Here is a 20751-nt window from a genome sequence, read left to right on the forward strand (position 1 = left end):
ACTTGTTGTTTCCTTGTTATTATCTCTTGCATGTAGCGGCATACATAATATCCACAATCTTTGGTGTCTTGATATTGACGTGGACACTGTTTCATCATTTAATATAGATCATTTGTTCAAATATGTAAATCATAATGAATCAAAAAATTAAAGAACTGTATCACATACTTGTGGTTTAAGCCACAAAACTTCTGGGTTTTTTTTCATTTTCTTGATATCCTTTCGATGAATAACACTAAAGCTCACCATTCCGCTACAAAATTCACAAAAAATTAAATGGCAATTGATTATAATTATTAAATGTATTTTAATCAAATAATGACATGCACATACGCATTAATGGTCTGTCGAGCAAATTCAGGAATTTCATTTTCGGCTCCGGCTGGATCAAGCCAGAATACAGCTCCACGCCACGGACTTATGACAGCTAACCTCCAATGCCGACTACATAAAATATACATTAGCATATCCAATGATGTACAAAGAAATATATATATATATATATTTATATAACATAACTTACTGATCATGGAATGGAGCAAAGAATATTTGATTAATGTTTTTGCCACCATTGCACCCAAGAACATTACATAAATAGTCAGTGCGATCTCCTTCTTTTGTCGGGGTCAGTGGAGAAACAAAATTGACATCGCAAAAACCATACAGCCCTGATATACTCTCCTTCTGACACTCTTCGCTCAGGTACCTTGCATATCAAATGTCGAAATATAAATTATCCAAGTATGTACCACATGAAGATCAACATGTGATAAAAACTAACAAGGTCAATTATCTTACAACGTACCTCATGAAAATCGACATGTGAGATGCCTCTACCTCTCTTTGAAAACACCAATCAAATATATCTTCATAATCAAGCCGAATTACCATCTCGTTGTAGAAAACATTGAACGGGATGTTCAAAATTATGGCCCCATTCCTCTGTCTCAATCCTATAGCTTCTTTCTTAAAAGCTTCCAATAAACCAGAGGTTACCAGGGCACGATCTTTATTAGTGATGTTATATGGCTTTTTAGATGAAGCTTGTTTGGATGGCAATCTCGATATAGGGGTATTCTCATTGTCTTTAAGTTGATTATTAACCTTAGAGAATTTTGTACACCACAGTTAATAAATAAATTAGATGTAAAATAAAATTAAAGAATAAACAAATTAGATGAGAACTAAAAAACTATTTTTTCAGTGGCATTTTGGCACCTGTGGAAACCCTGAATTTGCACGATAATGTATTAATTCTGCTTAGTATGTTGTCTGCTTTTGTGAAGGGTTGTAAAGAGTGGGGCTAATAAACTATTATACGTATCAGATTTAGGAAGAAGATTTAATTCTTAATGCAAAAAGGAATATACATATATACAAAAAAGTGTACCTTTTTCTTTGAGAAAATTAAATGAGTCGGCCAGGGAACAAAACTATCCTTTGCTTGACAGACAAAGGTGAAAAGCTCAGTAGGACATGGAAGTAATGCTGTTGGCACCAGATCATCAATTACAGAGACTCGATGAGTACCAGGGGCCAAATCAAAAAAGTGATTCTTTACCACTAATGTCGACCCTGATATGTAAACTTGCCCAATTGCAACAATCTGGATTTCTTTGTTATCTTCAATTGCTAAGTAACAGTCATGCATACCCTAAGTCATTTACATAATAATTAATCAATTAGTATGTATATTAATTAACTACCTCTAAAAAATGGCCTAATAATTAGTAACTTATTTCAAGGAAATACAAGTATGCATTACAACACAGGTTAGATCAATATATCTTACTAGTTTGAATAAAATAAAATGTTTATAGAAGCTGCTATTTTTCATACCTCACGAAGGTTGCTAATAGGTTGAGTGTCATATGTATCGGGCCAAGGAACACTACAATTTCCATGTTGTGGTGAGTTAGCATTAGTAGTATCGGGCCAAGAAACTTGGTAAGGCTCAAGCTCATAGGCCTGAGCAAAACTATCTGATTATCCGATAATCCGAAGATCCGATCCACACCCGATCCGAAAATTTAGGATAACCGATCCGAAAACATTTTCGGATCGGATACCCGATCCGAAATTTTCGGATATCGGATCGGATATCGGATATCGAAATTTCGAATTTCGGATATCCGAATATCCGAAAAAAAATCGGATATCGGATCGGATATCCGATCCGAAATCCGAAAACATACCCTGTCAGCAATCACTAAATTCCACCAAAGGCCCAAATAAATAGCCCTAAAGCCCAAAACCCAAACCAAAAAACCTAAATAATTCCTTAAACCTAGTAATCTACCGCCCCCCTCCTCTCTCTCTTTGACCTCTTTGACTCTTTCCTCTCTCCACTATCTTCTCTCTCCTCAAGCACTAAAACCAGTGAAACCCATGTCTTGTTCTCTTTCATCCTCTATTTCTCTTGGATCTCTGCAACCCCACTGCCCTTATTAGCTACTCTATCTCTTACCTTTCATCCTCTTGAATTTTCCTCAATTTTCCTCCACAAGAACCACCAACAAACCGGCTTTCTCATTCGAACCTCACGGTCGCTTCACCCCTCGGCCCACGCACCACCCTCCTCCAGCCGCCGTCATATGAAACGCAACCAAGGGTGGTCACATCCTCGAGATTCCAACCCGCAACACCAAGGACAAGTCGACAAATTCTCAGTCCATTGAAATTTATTTGCATATTTATTTGAAATTTCTTTGATTTGTGTAAAGATTATTTTTATTTTTTTTTGTGAAAATTATTTGTTGGGTTTTTTTATTTATATATTTAGTCAATTTTATCTTCTTCTTGTTTAGTTGCAATCAACTTACTTATTTAAGAGAATTGTTAGAGGCTTAGTGAATTTTTTTTGTTGTTGGTTTGAAATGTACAGATTTGCTTGCTCAAGTTCAATTTTAGCATATATAATATCAATTTGTCTTTTAAAAAAATAAATTTAGCCATTAAATTAACAGGAAAAATAAAAAGTTATTGAAAGTGTCGGATTTCGGATATCTGAGCTATCCGATCCGAATATTTCGGATATCCGATAATTTGGATATCTGATAATTTCGGATCGGATACGGATATCAAATATATGAATTTTTGGATACGGATATCCGATCCGAAATTCAGTTTCGGATCGGATATCCGATCCGTGCTCAACCCTACAAGCTCATGTTCTTGTTCTTCATTATGATGAGGCCGAGTGTATTCCGTTTCTTGAAACTCTTGAGGCCGAGTGTATAGATTTCCTTGAGAAAATATAGCACTTTGGCCACCTTGATTAACACCTCCATGTAGAAGCTTGGTAAAAAATCCTGTATCTGGTCCAAATTCGGATGAACTAGTAACTTGGGTAGCATTTTCTTGCTGAGCACAAGTACTATTAGGCTGGCTAGAGCCATTGCCTTGACCAGTGGGAACACTAGACTGGCTACTAACACCGCTGGCCATCAATTGCTTAAACTCCTCTATGTTTTGGCCCGACAACAAGTAAGACATTATGACATTATTTTGGTTTTTCAGCATTGCCACCTCTGACGTGACACAATTAAGTTCATTGTGCAATTGGCTACGTGGTGTTGGTTTTGCAAAACCAAAGTACTGCTTCTTTGTTATACCTGATCCAACGCCCCTTACATGACCTCCATGCACTGACTATTTATGTAATGTTCTTGGGTGCAATGGTGGAAAAAACATTAATCAAATATTCTTTGCTCCATTCCATGATCAGTAAGTTATGTTATATAAATATATATATATATTTCTTTGTACATCATTGGATATGATAATATATATTTTATGTAGTCAGCATTGGAGGTTAGCTGTCATAAGTCCATGGCGTGGAGCTATATTCTGGCTTGATCCAGCCGGAGCCGAAAATGAAATTCCTGAATTTGCTCGACAGACCATTAATGCGTATGTGCATGTCATTATTTGATTAAAATACATTTAATAATTATAATTAATTGCCATTTAATTTTTTGTGAATTTTGTAGCGGAATAGTGAGCATTAGTGTTATTCATCGAAAGGATATCAAGATAATGAAAAAAAACCCAGAAGTTTTGTGGCTTAAACCACAAGTATGTGATACAGTTCTTTAATTTTTTGATTCATTATGATTTACATATTTGAACAAATGATCTATATTGAATGATGAAACAGTGTCCACGTCAATATCAAGACACCAAAGAATGTGGATATTATGTATGCCGCTACATGCAAGAGATAATAACAAGGAGACAACAAGTAGTTCCAGAAAAGGTAACTTTAATTTTATAAAATACAATACTTTTACCAATTATACGCAAACATAATTGACGGGTTAAAGTTCTCTCTGCATTAAAATGTAGTATGTCTCCCACCCTTTTTTGATATTTTTTTCCCTCACTTTTTATTCAGTTTGTTTAGTGTAAGTGTGAATTTTGTTGTTTTGGTTTCCACATTGCTATAATTCTATAAAAATTCCAAATGTGTTGGTTGTTGAAGGATCGAAATTAATATTTCTATTAATTCATGTTGTTGATTGTTGAAGCATGGTTTTGTTTGTACGTAGTGTTATTTGAAATTTCGTTTTCTTTTGAGTATGATCGAATGTGGTAGGAAGGTGTAGATGTTAGATGGTTGTTTCTATGAGAATTTATTAATTGATTGTGGCATGATTTTAAAAAAGGTTGTTTTTGTTTTGTTGCGTTGTTGTTCTTGATGTATAAACAATGGATCAAGAATCTTCGCATAATTGAATTGTAGCTTGTAGATCATGTGCATTTTATAGTACTCTTGAGCCTTGTCCCCCCTACAGTAAAGCATACAAGATGAAACATTTCAGGTTTATAGCCCCTGATTGAACTCTGTTATGCTATACTATGTTCAAGCAATCAAGCTGGAGAAAGCACACTTACACACATACAATGTTTAATTTTCAGATTGTGACAACGTGAATTATGTGTGCTATTATGCTTATGAATCGTTTGGGTTTGCTTGGATGTTTAATTTCTATATTACATCTTGTCAACTTAATAAAAATTTACTTGATGTTTTAATATATATATGATTTCTATTGCAGTACTTTCCCCAAGCTCCCGCTACTTATCATCAAGAAATGATAGACGAGATACGAGACACTTTGGTTACACATGTTTTTAAGCAAAAAGAAGTCAGTGATGATGGTATGGCTGATGATCATGAATGATTATTGCACATTTTTAAACATCGTATATATATTTTGGGATACAAGGATTTTTTCTTGTGGAGGCCAATGATTGAAGTTTAGACTTCAGAGAATTTTAGATTTTGTTTTATTTTTATTTTTTTATTAGAAAATGGATATTGATGCTTAGTGAATTATTGGCTTATAATGTACATATTGTACAGTGTGTAATTAAATATATTTAGTGAAGTATTAAATTATTCAGCCCAATTTGATATTGTTGTGGTTATTTAATATTAAATACTACAGGTATACAGGTACATATATATAGTAGGTTGAAGCAATTTTATTTGGTATCAATATGGATAGCTTCACCCCAACGAACGTACAGTACAGTATTAATACTTAATACATATTTTAATTAAAAAAATATAAAAGAAAATTTAATTTGATGTATTAATATTATGGTTTCTCAGGTTATTACGTTAATGAAAACAAAGAACCTAAGAAACCGGATTTTCAACATTGTATGTTTCTATATAAATCTAAGAGACCACATTTTATTTATATACGGTTCCTTAACTACATCTAAGAAACCGAATATCTAAAATATATGGTTCCTTTCCCTCAACAATTATCAGATTTCAAATCTAACTAAGAAACCAGTTATATGTGATAAATGGTTTCCTTGATTAATCTAAGAAACCAGACAAATTTTGTGATCTCTTAGGCTAAGAGACCTACTACCTACATTACCCACTTTTGTGTTAACGTGATCCTTAAAATAATGGGAGCAAAAGGTTGAAATCTCCTCTGTTAAGTAGGCATTACAGATTGAAGCCTCGACTCGAGCTTTGTTTCCCACCTTTTTCTTTAGGTGGTATAAAGACCTAAAATAGATATTATAGACAAAATCCTCACATTGTTAATAAATTATAAACTTTGTCTAAAACTCGCAAAAGGAAAAAAAAATAGAGTTTTGTAGTTTACCTTTCAAAAGGATACATCCACCTATATTGAACAGGCCCTCCAACTTTTTCTTCATAAGGTAAATGGATAGGATGGTGCTCCATTGAGTTAAAGAAACTTGGAGGAAATATTCTCTCCAGTTTGCAAAGAATTTCAAGAATATTTTTTTCTAACTGAATTATATCGTGTATTTTTAAAGAAGATGAACAGATATCCCTAAAAAATTGGCTTAACTCAGTAAGAGCATTCCATACATTGAGCGGCAGTAAGTCCTTGAAAGCAATTGGAAGTAATCGTTGCATAAGGACATGACAGTCGTGACTTTTCATGCCAAAAAGTTTATATTCCTTGGCGTCTATACATCTGCTCAGATTAGATGCATATCCATCTGGAAATTTCAACCTTTCCAACCATTCACAAAAAGCCTTTCTCTTCCCTTAGACAAGACATACGGAGCAGTTGGCATATTAGCCTCATCAATAACATCATCAGCAACTTCTAACTTTCGCCGCTTACAAAATTTCTTCAAATCTTTCCTAGCTTTCAAGTTATCTTTTGTTTTTTTCTTGACATTCATCACCGTATGAAACACATTATCAAACACATTGTTTTCAACATGCATGACATCAAGGTTATGGTGAATTAAAAGTTTGCCCCAATATGGTAGCTGCCAAAATACTTTGTTTATTCCAATTATGAGGAATTCCTAATCCATTAAGAAGGCTTAAGAAATCAAAATGTTCACATTCCCCTATTCTTGGCAGCTTTGAAACATGCTCCCATACTTCTTCACCACTTAATCTCAGTGGGGCACTAGAATATTCGCTCAATTTTTACAAAAAGCACTTTTATTTCGTCAAAATGGATGATCTTGTGGTAGAAATTGGCGATAGCAATCAAACCAAGTTTGCTTGTGTCCATTTGTGAGGGTAAAAGCCTTTGTGTGCTCCATACAATATGGACATGCCAACTTTCCAGCAGTACTCCAACCAGATAGCATTCCATATGCCGGGAAGTCACTAATAGTCCAATGTAACATAACCCTCATTTGAAAGTTTTGCTCTTTAGAGACATCATACGTTGGAACCCCTACCTCCCATAGAAGATTCAACTCATCAATAAGAGGTTGTAAGAAGATATCCAGATTGCCTTTAGGACTCTTTGGGCCTAGAATTATAAAACTTAAGAATGTGAAAGGTTTTTTCATGCATAACCATGGTGGAAAGTTACAAGGAGTTAGCATAACTGGCCAACATGAATATTGTCTCCCTGACTTCCCCAATGGCTAAAACCCATCAGTGCAAAGCCCAAGTCGAACATTTCGCGGCTCTGAAGCAAAAGTTGGAAAAGTTTTATCAAAGTGTTTCCATGCTTCACCATCACAAGGATGGGACATGACACCTTCCACACGAGGATTTTCCACATGCCATTTCATTTGCTCCGCTGTAGACTTTGTTGCATATAACCTTTGTAACCTCAGAGCAATGGGCAGGTAGTATAACACTGTTCTAGGACTTTTTTTTTTTTTTTTACTTTTGATCTTGATGTCTTGTAACGATTTACTTTACAAATACGACATTTTTCAAGATTATTATTCTCTTTCCAAAACAACATACATCCATTAGGACATACATATATCTTATGGTGAGGTAGCTCTAGCTTGTTAAGTAATTTTCGGGTCTTATAAAAGGAATCTGTCATCTTATTAATTTCTGGACAAATATCCTTGATCAATGAAGTGACACAATCAATGGCTTTATGTGGCATGTTGTACTCGCATTTCAAGTTAGTTATCTTCGCAGCAACGGATAACAAAGACTACTTGCAACCATCATATATATAAAGGCTTCTCAACAGCTTTGAGCATGTCAAAGAACTTCTTGAACTCGGGATTTGGTTCTTCCACATCAGATGATCCTTGTAATGCATATTCCAAATGGTAATTAGATTCGAATGCATCTAAAACCATGCTCTTATATGGGTTTGATGTATTACCGATTAAAGTGTAACCATTTTCTGGACTTTTATTGTCAAAGTCATCTTCTCCATGGAAAGTCCATTTGTGGTAATTAGGTCGAAACCCATTTTGATAGAGATGGAACTTTACATCATCCGGATTCAAATATGGAACATTACGACATTTTGCACATGGACATTTTAATAGTCCATCAATCATGACATTGTCTTGCTTACAAGCAAATTGAATAAATTCGTCGACTTTTTTTTGCATAGGTTGAACTAAAAAAATTTCCATTAACCCTTTCATACATCCATTCACGATCTTCCATTGCCCCTTGCATCCTTCCTATATGCTTACTACGTTTTTGGAACCTTAAATATAATTTTAGTATTAATTAACACTACCCAAATTATTTTATACGAAAACCACAAAAAACAAACAAACAAAAAGATGGTGTGCACACTTCATAAGCAGCACTTACTCCACGTACGAAGTACACATAATACATATCTTCATTTAATTATATTTTAATTAAATAAGGGAATAAAATGAGACTATTTTTACATGTAACAAATTTTACTTTAGCTAAACTTAAAACTTAAGTCAACTTTAATCCTATAGCTAGTTGAATCAAATACTTCATATAAAACCAACAATAATATATGTATATTAAACTAAGTTATAAACAATGATGAGCCCAACAAACAACCTATATACAAGATTAGAAAGCATACTTCAGTCACCAACTCAAATTAAGATAAACAAGGGGGGCATCCTTAGCAATACCCACAAATTCCACGATATCCCCACTAAAAATCAACACATAGACCAATAATTATAAATATTTAAAATTAATAGCCTTATAATCTGATTTGAAAGTAGCTAGCAATTATCTTAAAGTGATAAATTTATCATTTAGCTAACAGTTATCTAACAAAGATAAATTTATAGCACTAATTCACTAAAGAAATATAGTTATATTTAACTTCAATGGAAAAAGAGTAAATGTTGGCACCCTTCTTAAACTTATTCACTAAACTATTCAAGAGTAAATATGTTATTAAACTTATCGATCCTAAAATAATTCAAACTATGACTGTATGTGTGCACTAATAAATATATATAATCAACTACAATCTAAATAGCCAACTACTGATTTCAAGCTGGATTTAAGGAACCTAATGAAGTGCTCCCTTCCTGTCAAGTTTTGCTGCTATTCGTAACAACTTACCCAAATTTCTAGAATATCATAAAAGAGAATTAATATATGATTATATCTAGTTTCCATACCCCTGAGTAATACAACGAGCTCAAAATTCAAAAAAAAAAAAAAAAAAAGAAAAAAGGGGATAAGCTAAGTAAGAAATAAGACAAACAAAATTCAACCAAATTGTAAGTAACAAGATAAAATATACACACTTAAGTAGTAGATCTTCATATCTCTCTATAATCAATTGTAATTCAATCAATAACTCAAATAAAGCACAGGCCATGAAAATTTTAAAGCACATGCCATGAAAAGTTTCAACTCCAAGAACTCAAATAAAACTCATCAATGGCGAGAATTTTAATTCACAATGCCAAATTCCCAAACAATAACATGTTAAACCAAAATACAAATTACAAATTAATTAAAACCATAAAATCAATTAGGTTATCATCTCTTAAAAAAAACCTCTGCTCTCTCCTCTTTCCTCTCTCCAAAACCCTAGCCTCCATTGTTGAATTTTAAAGGGGCTTCCATCGGTTTTAACCGGTGGCAAGCCCCAATCCTAGTTTCTTTAAAGTTTTTTTTAGGTTTTATAATAATGCTTCCTCCTTTTGCGAGGAACTTTTCTCCCTCGAAAGAAAGGGTTTTCGATCTCCTTCGAAAGACAAGGGTTTTTCGACCTCCTTCGAAAGACAAGGTTTATCTCCTCTTTTCGTGTGAGAAATTTCTTAGCTTTGAATCCATGATATTAGATCTAATGGATTGTCGTGAAATTATTTTGTTGGTGAAAAAGTTATCAAGTTTTCGAATGCAAACAGATGAATCAGAAGAAAAACATCCTCACGGCTACAAAGGATCATTAGATTGTCTCTCCAACAAGGCTGTATTTTCCAGCGACATATGCGGGAGATGTTTCACAGTGCAAGATCTACTCGACGATCGTAGTTTTTATGAAGGAAAATTTTATTTGATTCAATATCTTATGTATTTGTTAACGTTGAATCTATATTGTAGATGTAGTATGACTTTTAATTAATGAAATATTTTCCTATTCAAAAAAAAATTAATAGATCTACATACCTTCGACATGTCCTTAGGAGTGAGAATTAAAAAGTCAATTTCAGCATCTTCACCGTCGTCTTCACCTTTGCAGTCTTCACCTTCGCCGTCACCGTCAAGAGAAAAGAGGGGTTAGCAAAGTGGAGTGAGAACTTTGTTTTTGGGGTTTTATTGTTTACAGAGAAAGGGCGGAAATTTTAAGGCGGGTTAGTGAAATGTTCAGCGCGAATACTCGAAATTTTCAAGAAATAAAAGTTGCTAACTTATTTTAAGAAACCTCTAGATTACCTATTCTCCAAACTTAAAAAAAAATAAAAAAATAAAAAAAAATAATTAAATGAAGTGACGGATTACATTATTCTATCGCTGCTTAGAGACGGAATATTTTAATCTGTTGCTAACGTTATCGACGGATAAAATATTTCCGTCGCTGACTTTATTTAGTGACGGATTTTTATAATCCGTCTCTATATTAGAAACGGAATCAATATTGTCGCTATATTTTTGTAGCTAAAAGGCCTAATTTTTGTAGTGAATTCATTTTTCATGACTTAAATGTATTAATCAAAGTGAGATATTTTAATATACGGTCAAATTCCACTAAGGTTTGTTCTCTTCACCTTATAAAAATACGTTTCAAGTCTAATAAGTTCAAATCAATTTAGATAACTTATAATAAGGTTCAATAATTAACTTAAATAAGGTCTATTGAATTTCATTAAGTTAAATAAGGTCTTATAAGTTTCTAAAGTTCTAATCAAGTCTAATAATAAGGTCTAATAATTAGGGGTATCCATTCGGTTTTTGGTTTGGATTTAGCCCAAATCTAATCCGATTCGAAATAAATTTCGGTTTTTAATTATCAAATCCAATGCGATCCAAATTCCACACCAAATCTAATCTAATCCAATCTGATTTAAAATTCAGTTATTTGGATATGATACGAAAATCCAAATTAAAATACGTTGAAAATATTTTGGGGTTGATTCGATAATAAAAAAAATACAATAATAAAAAATTAATTCTTAAAAGTAGAATTGTACACGATTATTAATACAAGTATTGAAAACATATGTAGGTTTACATGATAAATATTAATAATTATAATCATAGTTTAACATGATTAATATTAACAATACTTATTTATAAACTAACGGTTTCATATTTAGGTTATTTCAGTTTTTTGGATCTAAACAAAGTCAATCCAATCCGATTCAAAAGTCCAAATTTTCAAAAAAAAAAAATCCAATCCAATCCGATTCGATTTAAAGTTCGGATATGATCTGAATTAATAATTATTTTTTATTGGATTGGATTTCGATTTTAATCTGAATGATGGATATTCGTACTAATAAAGTCTTATAAGGTATAATAAGTTCCGATAAGTTCAGTAAGGTCTGATAAGTTCAATAAAGTATAATAAGTTTGATAAGGTCTAACAAGGTTCAATAAGGTATAATAAGTTCAATAAGGTATAATAAGTTCCAATAAGCTCAATAAGGTATAACCGTATAATAAGTTCCAATAAGTTCAATAAGGTATAATAAGTTTCATGATATTGAAATACAGTGTAACTTTTAAATTTATATATACAAATATGATTCCTTGAGGTTCCTTTAAAATTGATAATAATTAGTTATGATTTTTTAAATACAAAAATGATACTTAAAATGAAAAGTTATAAAAATAAAACAAGAATGAAAGATGTATGCAAATCTGAAAGTATTATTTTTATTCAGTTGAATTTTATAAAAACAAGAATGATTCTTTAAAATGAAAAATGTTTGAAACAAAAACTTAAAAAAGGCTTTTAAGGTCGCAAGGTTCGAACACTGAATGACTTTGCATAATACACAATTTCCATAATTGCTAGACCGCTGGACTAAGGGGGTATTAGCACATTCATTGGTTCTAAAAATTATTATTTAATATTAAATCTGGTGGTATTAGATGAAGTGGTTCTCTTTTTTGATTTCTTAAATTTAAAAAATTATTACTTAAGAAAATACTTATTTAAGAGCACGGTGTAGAATTGAATTAATAAAACATAGTTATTAAAGATTATTTATAGTGATTTTTTTATTAAATATAAAAGAGTTGCACATCTAAAAGTATAACTTTGTTTCCCTCAAAAACTTTGTTTCCTTAAAAAAAAATGTATGACTTAGTTATTTTGATATTTTTTTTTTTAAAAAAATGATTATGTAAAATTGAAAAGTTATCAAAAAAAAAAAAAAAAGAGTTACGCACTGTCACAGGGTTCGAACTCTGATAAAATATGAACATTACACACGTAACTTATATTCTAGACCATTTGACTAAGGGGTATCAGCACGTTAATTAGGTAAAAAAAATTATTTATTAAAATAGTTTAGTGTCTATCACAATTCCGGCGAAACATTGGTGTCCATTACAATTTCAGCAAAATTTTGTGTGTTCAATTACAATTCCGGCAGCAGCATTAAACCAATTTCCAACTACAAATTCTCGAAAATTTTACAACATTAATCCGTATCAACCAAATTTGTATCAAAATAGTTTTAATCTTCAAAATTATTAACATCAAAATTAATCTAATTAGTTATAAGCTGCCAACTGGTCACCATGCCGAGGAAAAAAATATTAAAGGCGAAGTCATCCGCAACAATCTCACCGACAAACTATAGCACAACACAACTAAGAAATCCAAAAAACTTAAATATTCTTCATTTGTTACTGCTTTCTATGAGGACTAAAGAGAGGGGAAAAAAAATTAGAGAGAGAAAAAAAAATAAGGGGAAAAAATTAGAGACGATTTTTTTGGGATTAAATACTAGATTAAATTAGATAGTTGAAAGGTTAGAGTAAATTTGGAATTCAAACTTTAAAATTTCAAAAATATGGTTTGAAATTCAAATGAAAAAAGGATCATATGGCCCACATAAACGGAAGATACCTTTTCCACTAATGGGAGCTTTGTGTACAATATTCTTTTGTACACTACATGTACATCTAGTCCCTCCCTGTAAAGAGGGTGGGAATAGTGTAAAAAAAAAAAAAAAACTGCACATGGGAATCAATGCCGAAAAGAGGTAAGTCAACGTTGGAAAAGACAGTTGGTAGTCTTCAAAATAAGAGAAATTACAATTGCTAAAAATAATTAAAAGGAGTTTTTATTTTTATTTTTATTTTTATTTTTATTTTTATTTTTACAAATAAGGTGTTGTAAAAGTTTTTTTCTACAATTTTTTAAGTTAATTAAATGTTCGGTTATGTTATGATGAGGCACGAGCAATCCCCACTTAAACTGAATGATTGATGAAATTCGTCAAACTAATGGCATTATTGTAATACTCCTTCCGTTTTTAAATACTTGCTCCACTTTCCTTTTACGGCCGTTGTTTAGTACTTGCTCCATTTTCTTATTTGGAAATCTTTTACAATAATTAATTCATTTCTCTCAACTAGTGGACCGATCATAAATCATATTTTATTAATTTCATATACTCTATCCTCAATTCTCTCCAATAGTTTTGTTTTTTTACAATTTTTTATTCTTTTACTAACCCCACTACCTTCATATTTTATTACTTTCTCCAATTTCACCTAAAACTTTGCGCATGGAGAAATTGAACAAGTATTTAAAAGCAGAGGGAGTATTGAAGAACTACCACCTCATGAGTGACAATAATAGTCTAATGACTGTCGTTTTGTCATTACCTCCACCGACACCATCATCAAAACTTCCTCCATTGAAAAGATTCCTGCTTGTTCCTCTATTAAAGCTTCCCATCTCGACCACCATTGAAGCTTCCCCGATCTCCACCCACCTTCATCGATCTTAAACGAAAACCCTATGAATGAAGAGTGAAATTAAGGGCATGGTCAACCCCAAAGGGTAGGGGTCGGGTGACCATGTCCTCAATTGAAACTCCCTCAATTAAACTTGTTTTCAAAGTGATGTCGGTGGCGAAAATAGAGGAGATAGCAGATGACAATAATACGTTGTGATGGTTGTTGTGGTTGGCATGGGGCCGGGTGGCCATGTACTCTATTAAATATTAGAGTTATCAATAGCACCATTGTATTTCTTTTTTTTGACAAAGGATTAAAACAAATTACATAGTACTAGAAAAGCAAATAAAATGAATTGCCGCTTCTCCTGCAATATTGTGAGCCCTGTGAACACGCTGGCTATCTGCCTTGTACACATTGCAGTGCAAAAACTTCGATCCAAGCAACTGAATTTGTTGGATGATCCACATGTAACTGATATTTCCATGACCATCACCACGAAGAAGAGAAACCAAATTATGAGAGTCTGTAAACACCATAGCGGATCTAATGTTGGAGTGTAAAGCCCACTGTAATCCATAGAAGTAAGCTAGAGCTTCAGCGTGCAAAGCCGAAGTACAAACCTTAAAATTGCCACCACCAATAACAGATCATCTGTAGGATCTTCATTATTAAGACACCAACCCATTCCTGCATTGAGACACTCTTTGAATCATGATCCATTAATTTGCATTTGAACCGGATCAGACCTAGATTGTTGTATCCCCAATTGAGCTGCATGAAAACCAAGCGGGGGAAAACCTCTGTTGTTTGGAGGAGAGTAGAGGTTGCCAATGACAGTTTCTTCGTCAGTGAAGATAGTATGTATCTGGAGTATATCCAAAACCTGTAAAGTAATGGGCTTAGTAAAAGGCGAGTCTGGCCTAAACACCCTATTATTTCTACATAACCAAAGGCTTCGAAGAATGCCAATGAAGATACTAATATGGGGACTTTTAATCCCATTCTGACTAATAAAAAGTCAGATATAATCTTGGATCCGATCTATGAGAGAGAGATATTCATGTAATTCTGAATGGCTGCCAAGGCTTCCACTCCACCGGGCTTCCCAAGAAATATCGCAATGTTGAAATTGATGATTAAAATCCTCAACTTGTATGGAATAAAGATTGCAAAATAAACTTGGAATCGGAACCCCTTGATGAGAAAGCTCACTTTTGACTGCTAACCCTTTATTTGACAATTTCCATAAAAATAGTTTCCACTTCGGTTGTATGTCAAGGGACCAAAGGATTTTCCAAAAGGGGTTGGTATGAGACAAATTGTGCTGGTCCATCGGTGCCTGTAAAGAAGCATACCCAATTTTAACCGAATATTGACTCCAGTAGCACCATTGTAGAGTCAAAGAAGTAAGGAGAGAGAAAAATGGATGGAGTAAGTACTTAAGTAGCCTAGGAAAGAGGAAGGAAGATGATGAATTGAACTAGAGAAGGTATTGCGTGCGGACGGATGCACGAACTATTTGGTGCAGGAGGCTTGGCTGATATATTTTACTTGTTGGCTGATATGTTTCGTGTGTTGACTGATATGGTTTTTGGGTTGGCTAATATATTCCTTTTGTTAGTTGATATGTTTTTTTTCTCTTTTGTTGACTGATATCAGACATCATTTGTTTCTTTAGTTGGTTGATATATTTATTTTGTTGGCTGATATGTATTTTTTAAATGTTGGTTTATATGTTTCATTTTGTCGGCTGATATGTTTATTTTGTTGGCTTATCCGTTGCTTTTGTTTTCTGATTTCATCCTTTTGTTGGATGATATGCTTCCTTTTTGGCTAATATGTTCCTTCTGTTGGCTGATAAGTTTCTCTTGTTGGTTGACTTATTCCTCTTGTTGGCTGATATATTCCTTTTGTTGACTGATACGTTTTTGTTAATATCTAATATGTCAGTAATATTGACTGATATTAGACATTTATTAGCTGGTATGTTGATTTTTTTGGCTTATATTATCTTATTCCATTTTCTCCTCCTCCCAAAGAACTCCTCTCACTCAACTCCACTCACGCAACTCACTTGTTGCCCCAAAGAACTCCACTCACGCAACTCCACCGAACCCACTAACCAAACCACCATTCCTTACCTTCTTTCCGCTGCCCCTATCATTGCCCCCACCCACCACCAGCACAACCACCATTCCTTATTCCCTTCCTTCTCGAATTCACTCCCACCAATTGCAAGTTGAAGGGTGGAGTTTGCAATTGCACGTCGTAAATCGCACCACCAAAATCGCAAATAGCGACCTTCGATTCAATCGGCAAATCTTTAATTTTGATTAATTTATGATTGTTTATGCAATATAATTGATGTGAATTTCTGATTTTGCTTTAAAAAAAGAGGAGCAGAGGAGAGAAAAGTGTAGGGAAGAGAAGAAGGAGAGAGAAAGAGAAAAAGGAGAGAGAAAGAGAAAGAGGAGAGATGTACAGCAGCCGCATGAACTGTTGGGTGTGGGTGCCTGCACCCAATATTTTGTGATTGAACTAACGGCGTAAGAAAGCAAGTCATTGTAAATTTACAAAAATATCCCAAATAATTCATGAAAATGACAATTTATCCATATAATTAACATATTTTGTCAATCACAAAGATTAACTTGTATTTCATTGGCACATAATTATGATCCTATTTATAATATCATTGTTAAGTTATTCGAAATAGAAAGCTTTAATTGATATAATAATAAAACAAAATTGGAAGCTGTACTGTTGCTATTATTGCCGCATAATTAGGGCTGTTAAACGTGTCGTGTCGTGTCGATTTTGTGATTGTGTCGATGTTAAATGAGTTGAAAAACCCTCGACCCAAACCTAACCTGTTTATTAAACGGGTTGAAAACCCTTGACCCAAACCTAACCTGTTTATTAAACGGGTTACGCGGGTAACTTTTTACTCACATAGTATGTAATAAACTAATTAGTATTCAATTCAAAAATAAAAAAAGACAAACTTCATTAATTCATTAAAGATACTACAATAGTTTAAATTTCTTAGTTTTAGCAAAAGATACCACAAGGATTTAAAGCTAGTAAGTTTAACAATACAACCATACATAAGAATTGTCTCAAATTAACCGCCAAATTTAATTTTAATTTACAAAAGATGAAAATTATAATTTTGTAGCTAAATTAACCGTTAAAAATTACCAAAATGTATAAATGGTGTCAAGGTAATTACAAAATTACAAGTTTTGAATACAAAATTCAGGTTTTTTTTTTTTTTGCTACTTAATTAAGAGATTAAGCGTGTCGAGTTCGGGTTGACGGGTTATCGTTCAACCCATTTATATAATCGGGTTATGTGTGTCGGTTTCGGGTTGGAAATTTCAACCCAAACCTAACCCGTTTAATTTCGTGTCGTGTTCGTGTCGACCCAATTATGTAAACGGGTCGAGAATTGTTGACCCAAACCCGCTTATTTCACGTCGGATTCGTGTCGGATTATCGTGTCGTGTCAATTTTTGACAAACCTACGCATAATAATGCCAATAAAAATAAGAAAGTCCACATCTCACATGCTTCCAATAATTTTGATTATTATACGGAGTACAATTGTTTATAACGACACACATTCTTGTCTTGATTATCTTCTTTAATAACTAAATCGTTACTCCCTTTAGAAGTTTAAAGATTGTTGCATATTTTTAATTTTTAATCGTATATTTCATGGCAATTGGTCGGGTTTATAGAATTATAGAATGTACGAGTTTTGTGTTCAAGTAATGTTCGGATTTTTGATAAAATTTTAGCATAAATTTTTTGGCTTAATTGTAACTACAGTAGTATAATATTTTTGAAAATGCAGAATATTTAGACCTATAATATTATATCACTTATTTATAAAGTGTACTTTTGTAGTTTTGTTTGTAAATTTATACATATATTACAACATGTAATTTTTTTTTATAGAACTTAAATTATGTTACTAAACAGAAAGTAATTTTACCAAACTATAATTATCTTTTTCTGATTAAATCTTATTTTTATTGATTTTCTATTATTATTTTAAATATATTATAAATGAATTTTATTTGTAAATAACTTTTCAAAATAAATTTTATGATGAAAATAGAATTGAGTTATAGGACATTTATTAAAAGTTATGATTAATTTTGCATATATAAAATATTATAAGCATATTGATAATGAAACTATATACAACATTTTTATCTTAAAAAATCTATATAATTTTTTTTTTTATTGAGCATCATATGTGTCACAATAATACTTATTTGTCGTCTAAGTGGCGCGACACTTGGCGAAAAAATAGAATGTCAAATGACGCTGTCTTTTCTGCGATATCTGGCTTTATTTATTAATAATACTTGAATTTGTGCCCCGGCAATGCCGAGATGGTTGATACAATTTTAAGATAACATTTTTACTTAAATGTTGAATATGGTCAAATAATTCGTTCTGATAATGTAGGATATTTAGACATACGATATCATATGAAGTGTGCTTTGTATAGTTTTATTTGTACTCCCTCCGTTTTTAAATACTTACTCTATTTCATTATGTGCGGAGTTTTAAGAGAAATTGAATAAAGTAATAAAATAGAGATAGTGAGATTAGTGAAAGGTAAATTGAAGGAGAAAGAATCTAAAAGTAATAAAAGTGGGTCCCATAAGCTAAGAGAAATGAATTAAATATTATAAAAACTTTCCAAATAAGGAAACGGAGGAGCAGGTATTTAAAAACAACCGCAAAAGAAAAGTGGAGTAAGTATTTAAAAACAGAGGGAGTAAATAGATATATATGTTATTATTGACTTTTTAATTATTTTTATTGAACTTAAGTTATTTTTGCTAAACTGATATAATTTTTACCAAACTAAAATTAGTGTTACTAATTAAAATTATTTTACTGATTCTCCAATATTTTTTTAAATAAATTAAATAACAGTGAATTTTGTATGCGGCTAACCACACAATCTGGCCGAACAAAGTAACCCCTACAAAATTGATCGAGTTACACCTATAATAAAACTAAGTAACTTCTAACAGACTAAATATCCCTCACTACACCAAAAACTAGATTAGAGATCGCAAAATATAGAACGGTTATTAAAGGTAGGCGTTCTCCAGAAGAATATAGATCGTTTTAATATAAGAGGCATTCTGTATGTTAATACATATAGAACGGTTAGCATAGTTAACCGTTCTGTATTTTAATTTACTCAAATAATTAAAAATAATAATTATTTATTATAGATGATATAGAACGGTAATCTTGACAACCGTTTTGTATTATATTAATTAATATTTATTTTTAATTAGGAGGAAATTATATACTTACATACATAGTAATAATTTACCCATGTTTTAAAAATAAAAAAAAAATAAAAATAAAAAAAAAAAAACCGAAATTTCCGTCAAAATTTTTTTACCCAAAATACTTAAAGGGAAAATTGAATCGCTCATCACTTTCACTTTCATCAAAAAGTGAAACCTCTTTCTCATAAAAAAAAGTGAAACCTTCATCAAACCTCCAAAGCAAATCCTTCATCAGCCGCTTACTACACCGCCGCTCCACGTCTACAGTACCGCACCTGTCTGTTGAGCCACCAGTAAATTGAGGTAGGCTTGATTTTTTTTTTTTTGGTTCGAATTTTTCTTATGGTAGAGTAATTAGATTCTGATAATTGTCAATCTAATTGCATGAATCATTCGAATTATGGAGGAAACAGAAGTAAATTCGTAGAATTCGAATTTTAGGTGATTGAAAAAACCTTCAAAGTTCTTGTTTTTGGGATAAATTCATCAATGGTTTGTATATAAATATTTTAGTCGAATTATCGTATTAAGTTCAATCAAATTACCCTTAATTTTGTCGAATTTACTCAACGAATTCCTGGGGTTTTGATTCGATTTTTTTGCTCGAAATTGCTCGAATATGTTCAATTTTTTGCTCGAATTTGCTAGAATTTGCCCATAATCGAATTTGTTCAAATTAATGCTCGAATTCTTGGGGTTTCTTAGGGGTTTTTTTGTTGTTTTGCTCGAAATTGGGGGTTTGTAAACCTGAATTTATTCCGATTATGGTGTTGTCAATATTGCAGTTTGGTTGTTGAATTTGTGGGGGTTTTTTGGTCGAATTTCTGGGGTTTTTGGGTCAATTTTTGGGTTGAATATCCTTGAAGATATGAAACATGTCAAGGAATTAACTTAGTTGGGTTTTTGTTCTGATGCTGGACATATTAGTCCTGGCATTCGTGCAAATTAGAAAGTCTGAATAGTTGTGATGTTTTATTAGTGACTCACAACTTGAAAGTAAAAAATTCCATTCGAAATTAGAAATAGCTAACTTGTTTTGACAAAAAAATATGTGTAGCAGTATGTTTGAAATCTGATATATACTTTTAATTTGAAGGATCCTGGGTATTAAAGTTTCTCTCTTGGTTTTTTGTTTGATGACTTTCACTCTTTATTTCTCTCTTGGTTTTTTGTCTGATACTCTGATTGTGTTGGCCCTTAGCTATCTGGAATTTTGTACGCCCTCTGTCTACTAAAATTTGCATACTTGATAAGCCTCTTCTCATGGCTTTTGCATTACTCGCCTTTCACTTAAGTGATCCT

The sequence above is a fragment of the Chenopodium album genome, chromosome 14, assembly GCF_948465745.1.
Source record: "Chenopodium album chromosome 14, dcCheAlbu1.1, whole genome shotgun sequence".
NCBI classification, from domain to species: domain Eukaryota; kingdom Viridiplantae; phylum Streptophyta; class Magnoliopsida; order Caryophyllales; family Amaranthaceae; genus Chenopodium; species Chenopodium album.